This window comes from Olea europaea, chromosome 17 (assembly GCF_002742605.1).
Source record: "Olea europaea var. sylvestris chromosome 17, O_europaea_v1, whole genome shotgun sequence".
Classification (NCBI taxonomy): domain Eukaryota; kingdom Viridiplantae; phylum Streptophyta; class Magnoliopsida; order Lamiales; family Oleaceae; genus Olea; species Olea europaea.
Genome location: NC_036253.1, coordinates 8,334,331 through 8,360,814, shown reverse-complemented (window position 1 = coordinate 8,360,814; position 26,484 = coordinate 8,334,331).

The following is a 26,484-nucleotide window of genomic DNA, read 5'->3' as shown; positions in this document are numbered from 1 at the left end:
TTGTTAATTCTCTATCCAACACATCTTCAAACTGACATAATTAATACGGAAATTAATTATTCGGAGGCCTAAACGAAGGAATTTGGCTAATATCCCGTGATCTCGGGTTTGTGCCCAGACTCCAATTTCTCGGGTTGTTTCCAATCAACCTGCCGAATTTCGACCCATTCCGACACCATCGCGACAAATGACGAAATTTCCCCTGGTGCGGTTTGTCTTTGTTAATTTTCTGTCCAACACCTCTTCAACCTGACATAATTAATGCGGAAATTAATTATTCGGAGGCCTAAACGATGGAATTTGGCTAAAATCCCGTGATTTCAGGTCTATGCCCCGACTCCAATTTCTGGGACCATTTCCAATCAACTTGCCAAATTTCGGCCCATTCCGACACCATCACGACAAATGACAAAATTGTCCCTAGGGCGGTTTTGCATTGTTAATTTTCTGTCCAACACATAATTAGCCTGAGATAATTAATGCGAAAATTAATTATTCGAAGGCCTAAACGAAGGAATTTTGCTAAAATCCCGTGATCTCTGTTCTGTGTCCCGAATCCAATTTCTCGGGCAGTTTCCAATCAACCTGCCAAATTCGGGCCCATTCTGACTCCGTCGCGACAAATGACGAAATTGCCCCTTGTGCGATTTTGTGTTGTAAATTTTCTGTCCAACACTTCTTCAACCTGACATAATTAATGAGGAAATTAATTATTCGGAGGCCTAAACAAAGGAATTTGGCTAAAATCCCATGATCCCGGGTCTGTGTCCCGAATCCAATTTCTTAGGCCGTTTCAAATCAACCAGCCAAATTTCGGCCCATTCCGACACCGTCGCGACAAATGATGAAATTGCCCCTGGTGCTGTTTTTCTTTTTTAATTTTCTGTCCAACACATCTTCAACTTGACGTAAATAATGAGGAAATTAATTATTCGGAGGTCTAAGCGAAGGAATTTGGCTAAAATCCTGTGATCCCGGGTCTGTGCCCCGAATCCAATTTCTGGGGCCGTTATCAATCAACCTGCCAAATTTTGGCCCATTCCAAAACCGTCATGGCAAATGACAAAATTGCCCCTGGTGCGATTTTTCTTTGTTAATTTTCTGTTTAGCACTTCTTCAACCTAACATAATTAATACGAAAATTAGTTATTCGGAGGCCTAAAATAAGGAATTTGGCTAAAATCCCGTTATCCCGAGTCTGTGCTCCGGGTCCAATTTCTGGGGCCGTTTCCAATCAACCTGCAAAATTCCGGCCCATTCCGACACCGTCGCGACAAATGACAAAATTGCCCCTGGTGCGATTTTGCGTTGTTAATTCTCTGTCCAACGCATCTTCAAATTGACATAATTAATACGGAAATTAATTATTCGTAGGCCTAAACAAAGGAATTTGCCTAAAATCCCGCGATCCCGGGTTTGTACCCCAAGTCCAATTTCTCGGGTTGTTTCCAATCAACCTGCCGAATTTCGACCCGTTCTAGCACCGTCGCGACAAATGACGAAATTTCCCCTGGTACAGTTTGTCTTTGTTAATTTTCTGTCCAACACCTCTTCAAGCTGACATAATTAATACAAAAATTAATTATTCGGAGGCCTAAACGAAGGAATTTGGTTAAAATCCCGTGATTTCGGGTTTATGCCCCGAGGCCAATTTCTGGGGCCGTTTCCAATCAACCCGCCAAATTTCGGCCCATTCCGACACCTTCGCGACAAATGACAAAATTGCCCCTCGTGCGATTTTGCGTTGTTAATTTTCAGTCCAACACATCTTCAACCTGAAATAATTAATACGGAAATTAATTATTCGGAGGCCTAAACGAAGGAATTTGGCTAAAATCTCGTGATCCTGGGTCCGTGCCCTAAGTCCAATTTCTGGGGTCGTTTCCAATCAACCTGCCAAATTTCGGCCCATTCCGACACCGTCGCGACAAATGACGAAATTTCCCCTGGTGCGGCTTTTCTTTGATAATTTTCTGTCCAACACTTCTTCAGCCTGACATAATTAATACGGAAATTAATTATTCGGAGGTCTAAACGAAGGAATTTGGCTAAAATCCCGTGATCCCGGGTCTGTGCCCCAACTCCAATTTCTCGGGCTGTTTTTAATCTACCTGCCAAATTTCGGCCTATTCCGACACCGTTGCAACAAATGACATAAGTGCCCCTGGAGCGGTTTGCGTTGTTAATTTTCTGCCCAACACATCTTCATCCTGATGTAGTTAATACGAAAATTAATTATTCGGAGTCCTAAACGAAGGAACTTGGCTAAAATCCCATGATCCCGGGTATGTGCCCCGAATCCAATTTCTGGGGCCGTTCCCAATCAATCGGCAGAATTTTGACTCATTCCGACACCGTCGTGACAAATGATGAAATTGCCCCGGTGCGGTTTTACGTTGTTAATTTTCTGTACAACACTTCTTCAACCTGACATAATTAGTACGAAAATTAATTATTCGGAGGCCTAAACGAAAGAATTTGGCTAAAACCCCGTGATCCCGAGTCTGTGCCGGAATCCAATTTCTGGGGCCGTTTCCAATAGACCTGCCAAATTTCGGCCCATTCCGACACCATCGTCATAAATGACAAAATTGTCCATGGTGCGATTTTGCGTTGTTAATTCTCTGTCCAACACATTTTAAACCAGACATCATTAATACGGAAATTAATTATTCGGAGGCCTAAGCGAAGGAATTTGGCTAAATTCCCGCGATCCTGAGTCTGTGCCCTGGGTCCAATTTCTGGGGCCGTTTCCAATCAACCTGCAAAATTTCGGCCCATTTCGACACGTCGCGACAAATGACAAAATTGTCCTAGTGCGGTTTTGCGTTGTTAATTCTCTGTCCAACACATCTTCAAACTGACATAATTAATACGAAAATTAATTATTCGGAGGCCTAAACGAAGGAATGTGGCTAATATCCCGTGATCCCGGGTTTGTGCCCCTAGTCCAATTTCTCGGGTTGTTTCCAATCAACCTGCCAAATTTCGACCCATTCCGACACCATCGCGACAAATGACGAAATTTCCCCTGGTGCGGTTTGTCTTTGTTAAATTTCTGTCCAACACCTCTTCAACCTGACATAATTAATGCGAAAATTAATTATTCGGTGGCCTAAACAATGGAATTTGGCTAAAATCCCGTGATTTCGGGACTATGCCCCGACTCCAATTTCTGGGGCCGTTTCCAATCAACTTGCCAGATTTTGGCCCATTTCGACGCCGTCACGAAAAATGACAAAATTGCCCCGTTGCGATTTTGCGTTGTTAATTTTCTGTCCAACACATCATTAGCTTGACACAATTAATACGAAAATTAATTATTCAGAGGCCTAAACGAAGGAATTTCGCTAAAATCCCGTTATCCCATGTTCGCGCCTCGAGTCCAATTTCTGGGGCCGTTTTCAATCAACCAGCCAAATTTCGGCCCATTCCGACACCGTCGCGACAAATGACGAAATTGCCCCTGGTGCGATTTTTCTTTTTTGATTTTCTGTCCAACAATTCTTCAACCTAACATAATTAATACGGAAATAAATTATTCGGATGCCTAAGCGAAGGAATTTGGCTAAAATCCCGTGATCCCGGGTCTGTGCCCCGAGTCCAATTTCTGGGGCCGTTTCCAATAAACCTGCAAAATTTCGGCCCATTCCGACACGTCGTGACAAATGATAAAATTGCCCCCCGTGCGGTTTTGAGTTTTTAATTCTCTATCCAACACATCTTCAAACTGACATAATTAATACGGAAATTAATTATTCGAAGGCCTAAGCGAAGGAATTTGGCTAAAATCCTATGATCCCGGGTCTGTGCCCCGAGTCCAATTTCTGGGGCCGTTTCCAATCAACCAGCCAAATTTTGGCCCATTCCGACACCGTCACGACAAATGACAAAATTGCCCTTGGTGCGATTTTGTGCTGTTAGTTTTCTGTCCAACACATCTTCAAACTGACATAATAAATACGGAAATTAATTATTCGGAGGCCTAAACGAAGGAATTTGGCTAATATTCCGTGATCCCGGGTTTTTGTCCCGACTCCAATTTCTCGGGTTGTTTCCAATCAACCTGCCGAATTTCGACCCATTCCGACACCATCGCGACAAATGACGAAATTTCCCCTGGTGCGGTTTGTCTTTGTTAATTTTCTGTCCAACACCTCTTCAACCTGACATAATTAATGGGGAAATTAATTATTCGGAGGCCTAAACGATGGAATTTGGCTAAAATCCCATGATTTCGGGTCTATGCCCCGACTCCAATTTCTAGGGCCGTTTCCAATCAACTTGTCAAATTTCGGCCCATTACGACGCCGTCTCGACAAATGACAAAATTGCCCCTAGGGCGGTTTTCCGTTGTTAATTTTCTGTCCAACACATAATTAGCCTAACATAATTAATACGAAAATTAATTATTCGGAGGCCTAAACGAAGGAATTTCGCTAAAATCCCGTGATCCTTGGTTTGCGCCCCGAGTCCAATTTCTGGGGCCGTTTCCAATCAACCAGCCAAATTTCGGCCCATTCCGACGCTGTCGCGACAAATGACAAAATTGCCCCAGGTGCGATTTTTCTTTATTGATTTTCAGTCCAACAATTCTTCAGCCTAACATAATTAATACGAAAATAAATTATTCGGAGGCCTAAGCAAAGGAATTTGGCTAAAATCCTGTGATCCCGGGTCTGTACCCCGAGTCCAATTTCTAGGGCCCTTTCCAATCAACCAGCCAAATTTTGGCCCATTTCGACACCGTCACGGCAAATGACAAAATTGCCCCTGGTGTGATTTTACGTTGTTAGTTTTCTGTCCAACACATCTTCAACCTGACATAATAAATACTGAAATTTATTATTCGGAGGCCTAGACGAAGGAATTTGCCTAAAATCTCGTGATCCTGGTTTTGTGTCCCGAATCCAATTTCTCGGGCCGTTTCCAATCAACCTGCCAAATTTCGGGCCATTCGGACTCCGTCGCGACAAATGATGAAATTGCCCCTGGTGCGATTTTGCGTTGTTAATTTTCTGTCCAACACTTCTTCAACCTGACATAATTAATGAAGAAATTAATTATTCAGAGGCCTAAATGAAAGAATTTGGCTAAAATCCCGTGATCTCGGGTCGGTGTCCCGAATCCAATTTCTCGGCCCGTTTCAAATCAACCAGCCAAATTTCGGCCCATTCCGACACCGTCGCGACAAATGACGAAATTGCCCCTGGTGCGATTTTGCGTTGTTAATTTTTTGTCCAACACTTCTTCAGTCTGACATAATTAATGAGGAAATTAATTATTTGGAGGCCTGAATGAAATAATTTCGCCAAAATCCGGTGATCCCAGGTCTATACCCCGAGTCCAATTTTCGCGGCCGTTTCAAATCAACCAGCCAAATTTGGGCCCATTCCGACACCGTCGCGACAAATGAAGAAATTGCCCCTAGTGCTGTTTTTCTTTTTTAATTTTCTGTCCAACACATCTTTAACCTGACGTAATTAATGAGGAAATTAATTATTCGGAGGCCTAAGCGAAGGAATTTGGCTAAAATCCTGTGATCCCGGGTCTGTGCCCCGAGTCCAATTTCTGGGGCCGTTACTAATCAACCTGTCAAATTTTGGCTCGCTCGAACGCCTCACGGCAAATGACAAAATTACCCCTGGTGCGGTTTTTCTTTGTTAATTTTCTGTCCAACACTTCTTCAACCTGACATAATTAGTACGAAAATTAATTATTTTGAGGCCTAAACGAAAGAATTTGGAGAAAATCCCGTGATCCCTGGTCTGTGCCCCGAGTCCAATTTCTTGGTCAGTTTCTAATCAACCTGCTGAATTTTGGCCCATTTCGACACCGTCGCGACAAACGACAAAATTGCCCAGGGTGTGGTTTTGCATTGATAATTTTCTGTCCAACACATCTTCAAACTGACGTAATTAATATGGAAATTAATTATTCGGAAGCCTAAACGAAGGAATTTGGCTAAAATCCCGTGATTTCGGGTCTATGCCCCGAGTCCAATTTCTCGGGGCATTTGCAATCAACCTGCCAAAATTGGGCCCATTCCGATACAGTCGCGACAATTGACGAAATTTCCCATGGTGCGGTTTTTCTTTGTTAATTTTCTGTCCAACACTTCTTCAACACGACATAATTAATACGGAAATTAATTATTCGGAGGCCTATATGAAGGAATTTGGCTAAAATCCCATGATCCCGGGGCTTAGCCCCGAGTCCAATTTCTGGGGCCGTTTCTAACCAACCAAACAAATTTCGGCCCATTCCGACGCCGTCGTGACAAATGACGAAATTGCCCTGGTGCGGTTTTTCTTTATTAATTTTCTATCCAACACTTCTTCAACTTGGAGTAATTAATACGAAAATTAATTATTCGGAGGTCTAAACGAAGGAATTTGGCTAAAATCCCGTGATCCCGATCTGTGCCCCGAGTCCAATTTCTGGGTCCGTTTCTAATCAACCTGCCGAACTTCGGCCCATTTCGACGCCGTCGTGACGAACTACAAAATTGCCCCTGGTGCGATTTTGCGTTGTGAATTTTCTATACAACACATCTTCGGCCTGACAGAATTAATTCGGAAATTAATTATTTGAGGCCTAAATTAAGGAATTTTGCTAAAATCCCGTGATCTCGAGTCTGTGCCTCGAGTCCAATTTCTGGGGTCGTTTCCAATACACCTACCAAATTTCGGTCGATTCCGACACTGTCAAGACAAATGACGAAAATGCCCCTGATGCGATTTTTCTTTGTTAATTTTCTGCCCAACACTTCTTCAACCTGACATAATTAATACGAAAATTCTAAACGAAGGAATTTCGCTAAAATCCTGTGATCCCGAGTCTGTTCCCCGAGCCCAATTTTCGGGTCCGTTTCCAATCAACTTGCTAAATTTCGGCCCATTCCGACACCGCCACGACAAATGACAAAATTGCCCCTGGTGCGATTTTGCGTTGTTAATTTTCTGTCCAGCACATCTTAAACCTGACATAATTGATACGAAAATTAATTATTCGGAGGCCTAAACGAAGGAATTTGGCGAAATTCCCGTGATCCCGGGTCTGTGCCCTGAGTTCGATTTCTGGGGCCGTTTCCAATCAACCAGTCAAATTTCGGCCCATTCCTACACCGTCGCGACAATGATAAAATTGCCTCTGGTACGATTTTTCCTTGTTAATTTTCTGTCCAACACTTCTTCAACCTGAGATAATTAATACGGAAATTAATTATTCGGAGGCCTAAACGAAGGAATTTGGCCAAAATCCCGCGATCTCGGGTCTGTGCCCCGAGTCCAATTTCTTGGGCCGTTTCCAATCAACTTGCCGAATTTTGTCCCATTCCAACACAGTCAGGACAAATGACTGAATTTCCCTTGGTGCGGTTTTTCTTTGTTAATTTTCTGTCCAACACTTCTTCAACCTAACATAATTAATACGAAAATTAGTTATTCGGAGGCCTAAACAAAGGAATTTGGCTAAAATCCCGTGATGCTGGGTCTATGCCCCGAGTCCAATTTCTGTGTCCGTTTCTAATCAACCTGCCAAATTTTGGCCAATTTCACACCGTCGCGACAAACGACAAAATTGCCCCAAGTGCGGTTTTGCGTTGTTAATTTTCTGTCCAACACATCTTCAACCTGACATAATTAATATGGAAATTAATTATTCGGAAGCCTAAACGAAGGAATTTGGCTAAAATCCATTGATTCCGGGTCTGTGCCCCGAGTCCAATTTATGGGGCCGTTTGCAATCAACCTGCCAAATTTGAGCCCATTCCGACACTATCGCTACAAATGACGAAATTTCCCTTAGTGCGGTTTTTCTTTGTTAATTTTCTGTCCAACACTTCTTCAACCTGAGATAATTAATATGGAAATTAATTATTCGGAGGCCTAAACGAAGGAATTTGGCTAAAATCCCGCGATCCCGAGTCTGTGCCCCGAGTCCAATTTTTGGGTCCGTTTCCAATCAACCTGCCAAATTTCGGCCTATTTCGACACCGTCGCAATAAATGACAAAATTGCCCCTGATGTGGTTTTTCTTTGTTAATTTTCTATCCAACACTTCTTCATTCTGACATAATTAGTACGAAAATTAATTATCAGGAGGCCAAAACGAAGGAATTTGGCTAAAATCTCGTGATCCCGGGTCTGTGCCCCGAGTACAATTTCTGGGTCCGTTTCTAATCAACCTGTGAAATTTCGGCCCATTTCGACACCGCCGCGACAAACGACAAAATTGCCCCTGGTGCGATTTTGCATTGTTAATTTTCTGTCCAACACATCTTCAACCTGACATGATTAATACGGAAATTAATTATTCGGAGGCCAAAACGAAAGAATTTAGCTAAAATCCCGTGATCGCAGGTTTGTGCCCCAAGTCCAATTTCTGGGGTTGTTTCCAATACACCTACCAAATTTCGGCCGACTCCGACACTGTCAAGACAAATGACGAAAATGCTCCTGATGCGATCTTTTTTGTTAATTTTCTGTCCAACACTTCTTCAACCTGACATAATTAATACGAAAATTAATTATTCAGAGGTCTAAACGAAGGAATTTTGCTAAAATGCTATGATCCCGGGTCTGTGCCCCGAGTCCAATTTTGGGGTCCATTTCCAATCAACCTGCTAAATTTCGGCCCATTCCGACACCGCCACGACAAATGACGAAATTGCCCCTGGTACGATTTTGCGTTGTTAATTTTCTGTCCAGCACATCTTAAACCTGACATAATAAATACGGAAATTAATTATTCGGAGGCCTAAACGAAGGAATTTGGCAAAAATCCCGTGATCCCGGGTCTGTGCCCCGAGTCCAATTTCTCGGGCCGTTTCCAATCAACTAGCCAAATTTCGGCCCATTCCGACACCGTCGCGACAATTGACGAAATTGCCCCTGGTGCGATTTTTCCTTGTTAATTTTCTGTCCAACACTTCTTCAACCTGAGATAATTAATTTGAAAATTAATTATTCGGAGGCCTAAATGAAAGAATTTGCCTAAAATCCTGCGATCCCGGGTCTGTGCCCCGAGTCCAATTTCTTGGGCCGTTTCCAATCAACTTGCCAAATTTCGTCCCATTTCGACACAGTCGGGACAAATATCAAAATTGCCCCTGGTGCAATTTTTCTTTGTTAATTTTCTGACCAACACTTCTTCAACCTGACATAATTAATACGAAAATTAATTATTAGGAGGCCTAAACGAGGAATTTGGCTAAAATCCTGTGATCCCGGGTCTGTGCCCCGAGTCCAATTTTCGGGTCCGTTTCCAATCAACCTGCCAAATTTCGGCACATTCTGACACTGTCGCGATAAATGACGAAATTGCCCCTGGTGCGATTTTTCTTTGTTAATTTTCTGTCCAACACTTCTTCAACCTGAGATAATTAATATGGAAATTAATTATTCGGAGGCCTAAACGAAGGAATTTGGCTAATATCCCGCGATCCCGAGTCTGTGCCCCGAGTCCAATTTTCGGGTCCGTTTCCAATCAACCTACCAAATTTCGGCCCATTTCGACACAGTCGCGAAAAATGACAAAATTGCCCTTGATGCGGTTTTCCTTTGTTAATTTTCTATCCAACACTTCTTCATTCTGACATAATTAGTACGAAAATTAATTATCCGGAGGCCTAAATGAAGGAAGGCTAAAATCCCGTGATCTCGGGTCTATGCCCCTAGTCCAATTTCTGGGTCCGTTTCTAATCAACCTGTGAAATTTCGGCCCATTTCGACACCGTCGCGACAAACGACAAAATTGCCCCTGGTTCAGTTTTGCGTTGTTAATTTTCTGTCCAACCCATCTTCAACCTGACATAATTAATACGAAAATTAATTATTCAGAGGCCAAAATGAAGGAATTTTGCTAAAATCCCGTGATCCCAGATCTGTGCCCCGAGTCCAATTTCTAGGGCCGTTTCAAGTCAACCTGCCAAATTTGGGCCCATTCCGACACTGTCGTGACAAATGACGAAATTTCCCATGGTGAGGTTTTTCTTTGTTTATTTTCTGTCCAACACTTCTTCAATGTGACATAATTAATACGAAAATTAATTATTTGGAGGCCTAAATGAAGGAATTTGGCTAAAATCCCGTGATCCCGAGGCTATGCCTCGGGTCCAATTTCTGGGGCAGTTTCCAATCAACGTGTCAAATTTCGGCCCATTCCGCCGCCGTCGTGATGAATGACGAAATTGCCCCTGGTGCGATTTTCATTTCTTAATTTTCTGTCCAACACTTCTTCAACCTGACATAATTAATTCGAAAACTAATTATTCGGAAGCCTAAACGAAGGAATTTGGCTAAAATCCAGTGATCCCGGGTCCGCGCCTCGAGTCCAATTTCTGGGGCCGTTTCCAATCAACCTGCCAAATTTCGGCCCATTTCGACACCGTCGCGACAAATGACGAAATTTCCCCTGGTGCGGATTTTCTTTGTTAATTTTCTGTCCAACACTTTTTCAACCTGACATAATTAATACGGAAATTAATTATTCGGAGGCCTAAACGAAGGAATTTGGCTAAAATCCCGTGATCCCGGGTCTGTGCCCCGAGCCCAATTTCTGGGTACATTTCCAATCAACCTGCCAAATTTCGGCCCATTCCGACAGAGTCGTGATGAATGACAAAATTGCCCCTGGTGCGGTTTTGCGTTGTTAATTTTCTGTCCAACACTTCTTCAGCCAGACATAATTAATATGGAAACTAATTGTTCAGAGGCCAAAATGAAGGAATTTGGCCAAAATCTCGTGATCCCGGGTCTGTGCCCCGAGTCCAATTCCTGGGGCCGTTTCCAATCAACCTGCCAAATTTCGGCCAACTTCGACGCCATGGCGACAAATGACGAAATTGCCCCTGGTGCAATTTTGCGTTGTCAATTTTCTGTCCAACACATCTTCAACCTGACATAATTAATGAGGAAATTAATTATTCGGAGGCCTAAACTAAGGAATTTGGCTAAAATCCCGTGATCCAGAGTCTATGTCCCGACTCCAATTTATGGGGCCGTTTCCAATCAACCTACCAAATTTCGGCCCATTCCGACACTGTCACAACAAATGAGAAAATTGCCCTTGGTGCAATTTTGCGTTGTTAATTTTCTGTCCAACACATCTTTAGCCTGACATAATTAATACCAAAATTAATTATTCGGAGGCCTAAATGAAGGAATTTGGCTAAAATCCTGTGATCCCGGGTCTGTGTCCCTAATCCAATTTCTCGGGCCGTTTCCAATCAACCTGCCAAATTTCGGCCCGTTCCGACACCGTCGCGACAAAAAACGAAATTGCCCCTGGTGCGATTTTGCGGTGTTAATTTTATGTCCAACACTTCATCAGCCTGATATAATTATTGAGGAAATTAATTATTCGGAGGCCTAAACGAAAGAATTTGGCTAAAGTCCTATGATCCCGGGTCTGTACCCCGAGTCCAATTTTCGAGGCCATTTCAAATCAACCTGCCAAATTTCGGCCCATTCCGACATCGTCGCGGCAAATGACGAAATTGCCTACGGTGCGATTTTGCGTTGTTAATTTTTTGTCCAACACTTCTTCAACCTGACATAATTAATGAGGAAATTAATTATTCGGTGGCCTAAACGAAGGAATTTGGCTAAAATCCTGTGATCTCGGGTTTGTGCCCCGACTCCAATTTCTGGGGCCGTTTCCAATCACCCCGCCAAAATTTCGGCCCATTCCGACACCGTCACGACAAATGATAAAATTGCCCCTGGTGCGGTTTTACGTTGTTAATTTTCAACCCAACACATCTTCAACCTGATATAATTAATACGGAAATTAATTATTCGGAGGCCTAAACGAAGGAATTTGGCTAAAATCCCATGATCCCAGGTCTGCTCCCCGAGTCCAATTTCTGGGGCCGTTTCCAATCAACCTGCCGAATTTTTGCCCATTCCAACACCATCCCGTCAAATGACGAAATTGCCCCTAGTGCTGTTTTTCTTTATTAATTTTCTATCCAACACATCTTCAGCTTGACATAATTAATATGGAAATTAATTATTCGGTGGCCAAAACGAAGGAATTTGGTGAAAATCCCGTGATCCCGCGTCTGTGCCCCGAGTCCAATTTCTGGGTCCGTTTCTTATCAACCTACCAAATTTCGGCCCATTTCGACACCGTCGCAACAAACGAGAAAATTGCCCCTGGTACGATTTTGCGTTGTTAATTTTCTATCCAACTCATCTTCAACCTAACATAACGAAAATTAATTATTCGGAGGCCTAAATGAAGGAATTTGGCGAAAATCCCGTGATCCCGGGTTTGTGCCCGGAGTCCAATTTCTCGGGCCATGTCCAATCAACCTGCCGAATTTTGGCGCATTCTGACACCGTCGCGATAAATGACGAAATTTCCCCTGGGGCGATTTTTCCTTGTTAATTTTCTGTCCAACACTTCTTCAACCTGACATAATTAATATGGAAATTAATTATTCGGAGGCCTAAACGAAGGAATTTAGCTAAAATCCCGTGATCCCAGGGCTGTGCCCCGAGTCCAATTTTTGGGTCCGTTTCTAATCAACCTGCCAAATTTCGGCTCATTTCGACGCCGTCGCGACAAACGACAAAATTGCCCCTTGTGCGGTTTTGCATTGTTAATTTTCTGTCCAACACATCTTCAACCTGACATAATTTATATGGAAATTAATTATTCAGAGGCCTAAACGAAGGAATTTGGCTAAAATCCAGTGATCCCGGGTCTATGCCCTGGCTCCAATTTCTGGGGCCGTTTCCAATCAACCTGCCAATTTCGGCCCATTCCGACACCGTCGCGACAAATGACAAAATTGTCCCTGATGCGATTTTGCGTTGTTAATTTTCTGTCCAACACTTCTTCAACCTGACATAATTAATGAGGAAATTATTTATTCGGAGGCCTAAACGAAGGAATTTGGCTAAAATCCCGTGATCCCAGGTTTGTGCCCCGACTCCAATTTTTAGGGCCATTTCCAATCGACCTGCCAAATTTCGGTCCATTTCGACACCGTCCCGACAAATGACGAAATTGCCCCTGGTGCGGTTTTGCGTTGTTAATTTTCTATCCAACACTTCTTCAACCTGACATAATTAATGAGGAAATTAATTATTGGGAGGCCTAAACGAAGGAATTTGGCTAAAATCCCATGATCCCGGGTTTGTGCCCCGACTCCAATTTCTGGGGCCGTTTCTAATCAACTTGCCAAATTTCGGCCCATATTGAAACCGTCACGACAAATGACAAAATTGCCCCAGGTGCGGTTTTGCGTTGTTAATTTTATGTTCAACACATCTTCAGCCTAGTATAATCAATACGGAAATAATTATTCGGAGGCCTAAACAAAGGAATTTGGCCAAAATTCCGTGATCCCGGGTTTGTGCCCCGAGTCTAATTTCTAGGGCCGTTTCCAATCAACCTACCGAATTTCGGGCCATTTCGACACCATCGCGACAAATGAAGAAATTGCCTTTGGTGTGGTTTTTCTTTGTTAATTTTCAGTCCAACACATCTTCAGCCTGACATAATTAATACGAAAATTAATTATTCGGAGGCCTAAATGAAGGAATTTGGTTAAAATCCTGTGATCCCGGGTTTACACCCCGAGTCCAATTTCTGGGGTCGTTTCCAATCAACCTGCCGAATTTCGGCCCATTCCAACACCGTCGCGACATATGACGAAATTTGCCCTGAAAATTAATTTTTCAGAGGCCTAAATAAGGGAATTTGGCTAAAATCCCGTGATCCCAGATCTATGCCCCGAGTCCAATTTCTGGGACCATTTCCAATCAACTTGCTAAATTTCGTCCCATTCCGACACCGTCGCGACAAATGACAAAATTGCCCCTGGTGCGGTTTTTCTATGTTAATTTTCGATCCAACTCTTCTTCAACCTAACGTAATTAATACGGAAATTAATTATTAGGTGGCCCAAACGAAGGAATTTGGCTAAAATCCTGTGATCCTGGGTCTGTGCTCCGAGTCCAATTTCTGGGTCCGTTTCTAATCAACCTGCCAAATTTCGGCCCATTTCGACACCGTCGTGACAAACGACAAAATGACCCTGGTGCGGTTTTACGTTGTTAATTTTCTGTCAAACACATCTTAAACCTGATATAATTAATACGGAAATTAATTATTCGGAGGCAGGAATTTGGCTAAAATCCCGTGATCCCAGGTCTGTGCCCCGAGTCCAATTTTTCGGGCCGTTTGCAATCAACCTATTAAATTTCGGCCCATTCCGACACCGTCGCGACAAATGACAAAATTTCCCATGGTGCGGCTTTTCTTTTTTAATTTTCTGTCCAACACTTCTTCAACCTAACATAATTAGTACGGAAATTAATTATTCGGAGGCCTGAATGAAGGATTTTGGCAAAAATCCCGTGATCCTGAGGCAATGCCCCGAGTCCAATTTCTAGGGCCGTTTCCAATCAACCAGTCAAATTTCAGCCCATTCCGACGCTGTCGTGACAAATGACGAAATTGCCCCGGTGCAATTTTTCTTCGTTAATTTTCTGTCCAACACTTCTTCAACCTGACATAATTAATACGGAAAATAATTATTCAGAGGCCTAAACGAAGGAATTTGGCTAAAATCCTGTGATCCCAGGTCTTTGCCACGAGTCCGATTTCTGGGTCCGTTTCTAATCATCCTACCAAATTTCGGCCCATTTCGACATAGTCATGGCAAACGACTAAATTGCTCCTTGCGCGGTTTTGCGTTGTTAATTTTTTGTCCAACACATCTTCAGCCTGACATAATTAATAAGGAAATTAATTGTTCGGAGGCCTAAACGAATTTATTTGGCTAAAATCCCGTGATCTCAGGTTTGTGCCCAGAGTCCAATTTCTGGGCCGTTTCCAATCAGCCTGTCAAATTTCGGCCCATTCCGACGTCGTCGTGACAAATGAAGAAATTGCCCTTGGTGTGGTTTTTCATTGTTAATTTTCCGTCCAACACTTCTTCAACCTGACATAATTAATACGGAAATTAATTATTCGGAGGCCTAAACGAAGGAATTTGGCTAAAATCCCGTGATCCCGGGTCTGTGTCTCGAGTCCAATTTCTGGGTCCGTTTCCAATCAACCTGCCAAATTTCGGCCCATTCCGACCCCGCCACGACAAAATGACGAAATTACCCCTAGGGCAGTTTTGCGTTGTTGATTTTCTGTCCAACACATCTTCAGCCTGACATAATTAATACGGAAATTAATTATTCGGAGGCCTAAACGAAGGAATTTAGGTAAAATCCCGTGATCCCGGGTCTATGCCCCGTGTCCAATTTTTGGGTCCTTTTCTAATCAACCAGCCAAATTTCGGCCCATTTCGACACCGTCGCGACAAACGACAAAATTGCCTCTGGTGCGGTTTTGCGTTGTTAATTTTCTGTCCAACACATCTTAAACCTGATATAATTACCTAAACTAAGGAATTTGGCTAAAATCCCGTGATCCCAGGTCTGTGCCCCGTGTCCAATTTCTCGGGCCGTTTGCAATCAACCTGCTAAATTTCAGTCCATTCCGACACCGTCGCGAAAAAATGACAAAATTTCCCATGGTGCGGCTTTTCTTTTTTAATTTTCTGTCAACACCTCTTCAACCTGACATAATTAATACGGAAATTAATTATTCGGAGGCCTGAATGAAGGATTTTGGCAAAAATCCCGTGATCCCGAGGCAATGCCCCGAGTCCAATTTCTGGGGCCGTTTCCAATCAACTAGTCAAATTTCAGCCCATTCCGACGCCGTCGTGACAAATGACGAAATTGTCCCGGTGTGGTTTTTCTTTGTTAATTTTCTGTCCAACACTTCTTCAACCTGACAAAATTAATATGAAAAATAATTATTCGAAAGCCTAAACAAAGGAATTTGGCTAAAATCTTGTGATCCTGGGTCTGTACCCCGAGTCCAATTTCTGGGTCCGTTTCTAATCAACCTGCCAACTTTCGGCCCATTTCGACCTCTCGACAAACGACAAAATTGCCCCTTGTGCGATTTTACGTTGTTAATTTTTTGTCCAACACATTTTCAGCCTGACATAATTAATAAGGAAATAAATTATACGGAGGCCTAAACGAATTTATTTGGCTAAAATCCCGTGATCTTGGGTTTGTGCCCAGAGTCCAATTTCTGGGCCTTTCCAATCAGCCTGTCAAATTTAGGCCCATTCCGACGCCGTCATGACAAATGACGAAATTGCCCCTGGTGCGGTTTTTCTTTGTTAATTTTCTGTCCAACACTTCTTCAACCTAACATAATTAATACGGAAATAAATTATTCTGAGGCCCAAACGTAGGAATTTGGCTAAAATCCCGTGATCCCGGGTCTGTGTCCCGAGTCTAATTTCTGGGTCCGTTTCCAATCAACCTGCCAAATTTCTACCCATTCCGACTCTGCCACGACTAATGACGAAATTGCCCCTGGGGCGATTTTACGTTATTAATTTTCTGTCCAACACTTCTTCAACCTGACATAATTAATACGAAAATTAATTATTCGGAGGCCTAAACAAAGGAATTGGCTAAAATCTCGTGATCCTGGGTCTGTGCCCCGAGTCCAATTTCTCGGGCTGTTTGCAATCAACCTGCCAAATTTGGTTCCGACACCGTCGCAACGAATGACGAAATTTCCCATGGTGCGGCTTTTATTTGTTTATTTTCTATCCAACACTTCTTCGACCTAACATAATTGATACGGAAATTAATTATTCGGAGGCCGAAATGAAGGAATTTGGCTAAAATCCCGTGATCCCGTGGCAATGCACCGAGTCCAATTTTTGGGGCCATTTCCAATCAACCTGTCAAATTTCGGCCCATTCCGACGCCGTCGTAACAAATGACGAAATTTTCCCTAGTGCGAATTTTTTTGTTAATTTTCTGTCCAACACTTCTTCAACCTGACATAATTAATACAGAAATTAATTATTCGGAGGCCTAAACGAAGGAATTTGGCTAAAATCCCGTGATCTCGAGTTTGCGCCCCGAGTCCAATTTCTGGGGCCATTTCCAATCAACCTGTCAAATTTCGGCCCATTCCGACGCTGTCGTGACAAATGACGAAATTGCCCCTGGTGCGATTTTTCTTTGTTAATTTTCTGTCCAAACTTCTTCAACCTGACATAATTAATGTGGAAATTTATTATTAGGAGGCCTAAACGAAGGAATTTAGCTAAAAGCCCGTGATCCCGGGTCTGTGTCACGAGTCCAATTTCTGGGTCTGTTTCCCATCAACCTGCCAAATTTCAGCCCATTCCAACACCGCCCCGACAAATGACGAAATTGCCCCTGGGGCGGTTTTACGTTATTAATGTTCTGTCCAACACTTCTTCAACCTGACATAATTAGTACGGAAATTAATTATTTGGGGGCCTAAACGAAGGAATTTGGCTAAAATCCCGTGATCCCGGGTCTGTGCCCCGAGTCCGATTTCTGGGTCCGTTTCTAAACAACCTGCTGAATTTCGGCCCATTTCGACACCGTCGCGACAAACGACAAAATTGCCCAGGGTGCGATTTTGCGTTGTTAATTTTCTATCCAACACATCTTCAACTAGACATAATTAATACGAAAATTAATTATTCGGAGGCCTAAATGAAGGAATTTGGCTAAAATTCCATGATCCCGGGTTTGTGCCTCGAGTCCAATTTCTCGGTCCGTTTCCAATCAACCTGCCAAATTTCGGCCCATTCTGACACTGCCCCGACAAATGACGAAATTACCCCTGGGGCGATTTTGCGTTGTTAATTTTCTGTCCAACACTTCTTCAACTTGACATAATTAATACGAAAATTAATTACTCAGAGGCCTAAATGAAGGAATTTGGCTAAAATTTCGAGATCCAAGTCCAATTTCGGGGGCCGTTTCCAATCAACCTGTCAAATTTCGGCTCATTCCGATGCCGTCATGACAAATGACGAAATTGCCCCTGGTGTGGTTTCTCTTTTTTAATTTTCTGTCCAACACTTCTTCAACCTGACATAACTAATACGGAAATTAATTATTCGGAGGCCTAAAGGAAGGAATTTTGCTAAAATCCCGTGATCCTAGGTTTGTGTCCCGAGTCCAATTTTTGCTTCCGTTTCTAATCAACCTACCAAATTTCGGCCCATTTCGACGCCGCCGTGACAAACGATAAAATTGCCCCTGGTACCATTTTGCGTTGTTAATTTTCTATCCAACACATCTTCAGCCTGACAAAATTAATATAGAAATTAATTATTCGAAGACCTAAACGAAGGAATTTGGCTAAAATCCCGTGATCTCGGGTTTGTGCCCCGAGTCCAATTCCTGGGACCGTTTCCAATAAACCTGCCAAATTTCGGCCCATTCCGACACCTACGCGACAAATGACGAAATTGCCCCGGGTGCGGTTTTTCTTTGTTAATTTTTTGTCCAACACTTCTTCAACCTGACATAATTAATACGGAAATTAATTATTCGAAGGCGTAAACGAAAGAATTTGGCTAAAATTCTGCGATCCCGAGCCTGTGCCCTAAGTCCAATTTCTGGGTCCGTTTCCAATCAACCTGTCAAATTTCTGCCCACTCCGACACCGCCACGACAAATGATGAAATTGCCCCTGGTGCGGTTTTGCGTTGTTAATTTTCTGTCTAGCACATCTTCAGCCTGTCATAATTAATACGGAAATTAATTATTCGAAGGCCAAAATGATGGATTGTGGCTAAAATCTCGTGATCCCTGGTCTGTACCCCGAGTCCAACTTCTAGGGCCGTTTCCAATCAACCTGCCAAATTTCGGCCCATTTCGACACCGTCGCAACAAATGACGAAATTTCCCCTGGTGCGGTTTTTCTTTGTTAATTTTTTGTCCAACACTTCTTCAACCTGACATAATTAATATGGAAAATAATTATTCGGACACCTAAACGAAGGAATTTGGCTAAAATCCCGTGATCACGGGTCTGTACCCCGAGTCCAATTTCTTGGGCCATTTCCGATCAACCTGCCAAATTTCGGTCCATTCCGACGCCGACGTGACAAATGACGAAATTGCCCCTGGTGCGATTTTTCTTTGTTAATTTTCTGTCCAACACTTCTTCAACCTAACATAATTAATACGGAAATTAATTATTCAGAGGCCTAAATGAAGGAATTTGGCTAAAATCCCGTGATCTCGGGTCTGTGCCCCGAGTCCAATTTCTGGGTCCGTTTCTAATCGACCTGGCAAATTTTGACCCATTTCGACGCCGTCGCGACAAACTACAAAATTGCCCCTTGTGCGATTTTGCGTTGTTGATTTTCTGTCCAACACATCTTCAACCTGACATAATTAATAAGGAAATTTATTATTCGGAGGCCTAAACAAAGGAATTTGGCTAAAATCCTGTGATCTCGGGTCTACACCCCGAGTCCAATTTCTAGGGCAGTTTTCAATCATCCCGTCAAATTTCGGCCAATTCCGACACCGTCACGACAAATGACGAAATTGCCCCTGGTGCGATTTTTCTTTGTTAATTTGCTGTCCAACACATCTTCAGCCTGACATAATTAATACGGAAATTAATTATTCAGAGGCCTAAATGAAGGAATTTGGCTAAAATCCCGTGATCTCGGGTCTGTGCCCCGAGTCCAATTTCTGGGGCCGTTTCCAATCAACCCGCCAAATTTTGGCCCATTCCGACACTGTCGCGACAAACGACGAAATTGCCCCTGGTGCGGTTTGGAAATTAAATTTCGGAGGCCTAAACGAGGCATTTAGCTAAAATCCCATGGTCCTGGGTCTGTGCCCCGAGTCTAATTTCTGGGGTCGTTTCCAATCAACCTCCCAAATTTGGTCCCATTCCGACACCGTCGCGACAAATGACAAAATTGCCCCCTGGTACGATTTTTCTTTATTAATTTTCTATCCAACACATCTTCAACCTGACATAATTAATGAGGAAATTAATTATTTGGAGGCCAAAAAGAAGGAATTTGGCTAAAATCCCGTGATCCCGGTTCTGTGCCTCGACTCCAATTTATGGGGCCATTTCCAATCAACCTACCAAATTTAGGCCCATTCCGACACCGTCACGACGAATGACAAAATTGTTCTTGGTGCAATTTTGCGTTGTTAATTTTCTGTCCAACACATCTTCACCATGACATAATTAATACGAAAATTATTTATTCGAAGGCCTAAACGAAGGAATTTTGGCTAAAATCCCTTGATCCCGGGTCCATGCCCCGAGTCCAATATCAAGGGCCATTTCCAATCAACCTGCCAAATTTTGGCCCATTCCGACACCGTCGCGACAAATGACGAAATTGCCCCTGGTGTGATTTTTCTTTGTTAAATTTCTGTCCAACAGTTCTTCAACCTGACATAATTAATACGGAAATTAATTATTCGGAGGCCTAAGCGAAGGAGTTTGGCTAAAATCCTGAGATCCCTGGTCTGTGCCCCGAGTCCAATTTCCGGGGACGTTTCCAATCATCCTTCCAAAATTTGGCCCATTTCGACATCGTCACGAGAAATGACAAAATTGCCCTTGGTGCGGTTTTGCGTTGTTAATTTTCTGTCCAACACATCTTCAACCTGACATAATTAATGCGAAAATTATCTATTCGGAGGCCTAAACGATGGAATTTGGATAAAATCCCGTGATCCCGGGTCTACGCCCCGAATTCGATTTCTCGGGCCGTTTCCAATCAACCTGCCAAATTTCGACCCATTCCGACACCGTCGCGACAAATGACGAAATTGTCCCTGGTGCGATTTTGCGTTGTTAATTTTCTGTCCAACACTTCTTCAACAAGACATAATTAATGAGGAAATTAATTATTCGGAGGCCTAAACAAAAGAATTTGGCTAAAATCTTATGATCCCGGGTCTGTACCCCGAGTCCAATTTTCGGCGCCGCTTCAAATCAACCTGCCAAATTTCGGCCCATTCCGACACCGTCGCCACAAATGATGAAATTGCACCTAGTGCGATTTTACGTTGTTAATTTTCTGTCCAAACTTCTTCAACCTGACATAATTAATGAGGAAATTAATTATTCGGAGGCCTAAAGGATGGAATTCGGCTATAATCCCGTGATCCTGGGTTTGTGCCCCGACTCCGATTTCTAGGGCCGTTTCCAATCAACCCGCCAAATTTCGGCCCATTCCGACACCGTCACTACAAATGACAAAATTGTCGCTGGTGCGATTTTGCGTTGTTAATTTTCTGTCCAACACATCTTCAGCCTGATATAATTAATACGAAAATTAATTATTCGGAGGCCTAAACGAAGGAATTTAGCTAAAATCCCGTGATCCCGGGTCTGTGCCCCGAGTCCAATTTCTCGGGCCGTTTCCAATCAACTTGCCAAATTTTGGCCCATTCCGACACTGTCACTAGAAATGACAAAATTGCCCTTGGTGCGGTTTTGCGTTGTTAATTTTTTGTCCAACACATCTTCAACATGACATAATTAACACGAAAATTATTTATTTGGAGGCCTAAAACAAAGGAATTTGTCTAAAATCCCATGATCCCGGGTCTGCGCCCCGAGCTCGATTTCTTGGGCCGTTTCCAATCAACCTTCCAAATTTCGGCGCATTCCGACACCGTCACGACATGACGAAATTGCCATTGGTGCGATTTTGCATTGCTAATTTTCTGTCCAACACTTCTTCAACCAGACATAATTAATACGAAAATTAATTATTCAGAGGCCTAAACGAAAGAATTTGGCTAAAATACTCTGATCGCTAGCCTGTACCCCGAGTCCAATTTTCGAGGCCGTTTCCAATCAACCTGCTAAATTTCAGCCCATTCCAACACCGTTGTGACAAATGACGAAATTGCCCCTGGTGCGATTTTGTGTTGCTAATTTTCTGTCCAGCACTTCTTCAACCAGACATAATTAACGAGGAAATTAATTATTCGGAGGCCTAAACGAAGGAATTTTGCTAAAATCCTGTGATCCCGGGCCTGTACCCCGAGTCCAATTTTCGGGGCCGTTTCAAATCAACCTACCAAATTTCAGCCCACTCCAACACCGTCACGACAAATGACGAAATTGCCCCTGGTACGGTTTTGCGTTGTTAATTTTCAGTCCAACACTTCTTCAACCTGACATAATTAATGAGGAAATTAATTATTCGGAGGCCTAAACAAAGGAATTAGGCTATAATCCCGTGATCCCGGGTTTGTGCCCCGACTTTGATTTCTGGGACCGTTTCCAATCAACCCGTCAAATTTCGACCCATTTCGACACCGTCACGAGAAATGACAAAATTGCCGTTGGTGCAGTTTTGCGTTGTTAATTTTCTGTCCAACACATCTTCAACCTGACATAATTAATGCGAAAATTATCTATTCGGAGGCCTAAATGATGGAATTTGGATAAAATCCCATGATCCAGGGTCTATTCCCCGAATCCGATTTCTCGGGCCGTTTCCAGTCAACCTGCCAAATTTCGACCCATTCCAACACCGTCGCGACAAATGATGAAATTGCCCCCGGTGCGATTTTGCGTTGTTAATTTTCTGTCCAACACTTCTTCAACTACACATAATTAATGAGGAAATTAATTATTCGGAGGCCTAAATGAAAGAATTTGGCTAAAATCCTGTGATCCCGGGTCTATACCCCGAGTCTAATTTTCGGCGCCGTTTCAAATCAACCTGCCAAATTTCGGCCCATTCCGACACCATCGCCACAAATAATGAAATTGTTCCTGGTGCGATTTTACATTGTTAATTTTCTGTCCAAACTTCTTCAGCCTGAGATAATTAATGAGGAAATTAATTATTCAGAGGGCTAAACGAAGGAATTTGGCTATAATCCCGTGATCCCGAGTTTGTGCCCCGACTCTGATTTTTGGGGCCGTTTCCAATCAACCCGCCAAATTTCGGCCCATTCCGACACCGTCACTACAAATGACAAAATTGTCGCTGGTGCGATTTTGCGTTGTTAATTTTCTGTCCAACACATCTTCAGCCTGATATAATTAATACGAAAATTAATTATTCGGAGGCCTAAATGAAGGAATTTGGCTAAAATCCCGTGATCCCGGGTCTGTACCCCGAGTCCAATTTCTGGGGCCGTTTCCAATCAACCTGCCAAATTTTGGCCCATTCCGACACCGTCACGAGAAATGACAAAATTGCCCTTGGTGCGGTTTTGCATTGTTAATTTTCTCTCCAACACATCTTCAACCTGACATAATTAATGCGAAAATTATTTATTCGGAGGCCTAAATGAAAGAATTTGGCTAAAATCCCGTGATCCCGAGTCTGTGCCCTGAGTCCGATTTCTTGGACCGTTTCCAATCAACCATCCAAATTTCGGCGCATTTCGACACTGTCGCGACAAATGACGAAATTGCCCCTGGTGCGATTTTGCGTTGCTAATTTTCTGTCCAACGCTTCTTCAACCAGACATAATTAATGAGGAAATTAATTATTTGGAGGCCTAAACCAAAGAATTTGGCTAAAATACTCTGATCCCCGGCCTGTACCCTGAGTCCAATTTTCGGGGCCGTTTCCAATCAACCTGCTAAATTTTGGCCCATTCCGACACCGTTGCGACAAATGACGAAATTGCCCCTGGTGCGATTTTGCTTTGCTAATTTTCTGTCCAACACTTCTTCAACAGACATAATTAACGAGGAAATTAATTATTCGGAGGCCTAAACGAAGGAATTTGGCTAAAATCCTGTGATCCCGGGCCTGTACCCTGAGTCCAATTTTCGGGGCCGTTTCAAATCAACCTGCCAAATTTCAGCCCATTCCAACACCGTCGTGACAAATGACGAAATTGCCCCTGATACGGTTTTGCATTGTTAATTTTCTGTCCAACACTTCTTCAACCTGACATAATTAATGAGGAAATTAATTATTCGGAGGCCTAAACAAAGGAATTTGGCTATAATCCCGTGATCCCGGGTTTGTGCCCCGACTCCGATTCTTGGGACCGTTTCCAATCAACCCGCCAAATTTTGGCCCATTACGACAACTGACAAAATTGCCCCTGGTGCGGTTTTGCGTTGTTAATTTTCTGTTCAACACATCTTCAGCTTGATATAATTAATATGGAAATTAACTATTCGGAGGCCTAAATGAAGGAATTTGGCAAAAATCCCGTTATCCCGGGTCTGTGCCCCTAGTCCAATTTCTGGGGCCGTTTCCAATCAAACTGCCAAATTTCCGCCAATTCCAATACCGTTGCGACAAATGACGAAATTGCCTCTTGTGCGGTTTTCCTTGTTAATTTTCTGTCCAACACTTCTTCAACCTGACATAATTAATATGGAAATTAATTATTTGGAGGCCTAAACGAAGGAATTTTGCTAAAATCCCGTGATCCCAGGTCTGTGCCCCGAGTCCAATTTTTGGGTTCGTTTCTCATCAACCTGCCAAATTTCGGCCCATTTCGACACCGTCGCGACAAACGACAAAATTACCCTGGGTGCAGTTTTGCGTTGTTAATTTTCTGTCCAACACATCTTCAACCTGACATAATTAATTCGGAAATTAATTATTCGGAGGCCTAAACGAAGGAATTTGGCTGAAATCCCGTGATCCCAGGTCTGTGCCCCGAGTCCAATTTCTGGGTCCGTTTCCAATCAACCTGCCAAATTTTGGGCCATTCTGACACCGCCACGACAAATGATGAAATTGCCACGGGGGCGATTTTGCGTTATTAATTTTCTGTCCAACACATCCTAAACCTGACATAATTAATACGAAAATTAATTATTCGGAGGCCTAAACGGAGAAATTTGGCTAAAATCCCGTGATCCCGGGTTTGTGGCCCGAATCCGATTTCTCGGGCCGTTTCCAATCAACTTGCCAAATTTCGGCCCATTTCGACACCGTCGCGACAAATGACGAAATTGCCCCTCGTGCGATTTTGCGTTGTTAATTTTCTGTCCAAGACTTCTTCAACCATACATAATTAATGAGGAAATTAATTATTCAGAGGCCTAAACGAAAGAATTTGGCTAAAATACTGTGATCCTGGGTCTATACCCCGAGTCCAATTTTTGGGACCGTTTCAAATCAACATGCCAAATTTCGGCCCATTCCTAAACCGTCGCGAAAAATGACGAAATTGCCCCTAGTGCGGTTTTACGTTGTTAATTTTCTATCCAACACTTCTTCAACCTGACTTAATTAATGAGAAAATTAAATATTCAGAGGCCTAAACGAAGGAATTTGGCTATAATCCCGTGATCCCGGGTTTGTGCCCCGACTCCGATTTCTGGGGCCGTTTCCAATCAACCCGCCAAATTTCGACCCATTCCGACACCGTCACGACAAATGACAAAATTACCACTGGTACGGTTTTGCGTTGTTAATTTTCTGTCCAACACATCTTTAGCCTGATATAATTAATACGAAAATTAATTATTCGGAGGCTTAAACGAAGGAATTTGGCTAAAATCCCGTGATCCAAGGTTTGTGCCCTGAGTCCAATTTCTGGGGCCGTTTCCAATCAACCTGCCAATTTCGGCCAATTTCGACACCGTCGTGACAAATGACGGAATTGCCCTTGGTGCGGTTTTTCTTTGTTAATTTCTTGTCAACACTACTTCAACCTAACATAATTAATACGGAAATTAATTATTCGGAGGCCTAAACGAAAGAGTTTAGCTAAAATCCTATGATCCCGGGTCTGTGTCCTGAGTCCAATTTCTGGGTCCGTTTCCAATCAACCTGCCAAATTTCGGCCCATTCCGACACCGCCACGACAAATGACGAAATTGTTCCTGGGGCGGTTTTGCGTTGTTAATTTTCTGTCCAACACTTCTTCAACCTGACATAATTAACATGGAAATTAATTATTTGGAGGCCTAAACGAAGGAATTTGTCTAAAATCCCGTGATCCTGGGTCTGTGCCCCGAGTCCAATTTCTGGGTCCGTTTCTAATCAACCTGCCAAATTTCGGCCCATTTCGACACCATCGCGACAAACGACAAAATTGCCCCGGGTGCGATTTTGCGTTGTTAATTTTCTGTCCAACATATCTTCATTCTGACATAACTAATACGAAAATTAATTATTCGGAGGCCTAAACGGAGAAATTTGGCTAAAATCCCGTGATCCCGGGTTTGTGGCCCGAATCCGATTTCTCGGGCCGTTTCCAATCAACTTGCCAAATTTCGGCCCATTTCGACACCGTCGCGACAAATGACGAAATTGCCCCTCGTGCGATTTTGCGTTGTTAATTTTCTGTCCAAGACTTCTTCAACCATACATAATTAATGAGGAAATTAATTATTCAGAGGCCTAAACGAAAGAATTTGGCTAAAATACTGTGATCCTGGGTCTATACCCCGAGTCCAATTTTTGGGACCGTTTCAAATCAACATGCCAAATTTCGGCCCATTCCTAAACCGTCGCGAAAAATGACGAAATTGCCCCTAGTGCGGTTTTACGTTGTTAATTTTCTATCCAACACTTCTTCAACCTGACTTAATTAATGAGAAAATTAAATATTCAGAGGCCTAAACGAAGGAATTTGGCTATAATCCCGTGATCCCGGGTTTGTGCCCCGA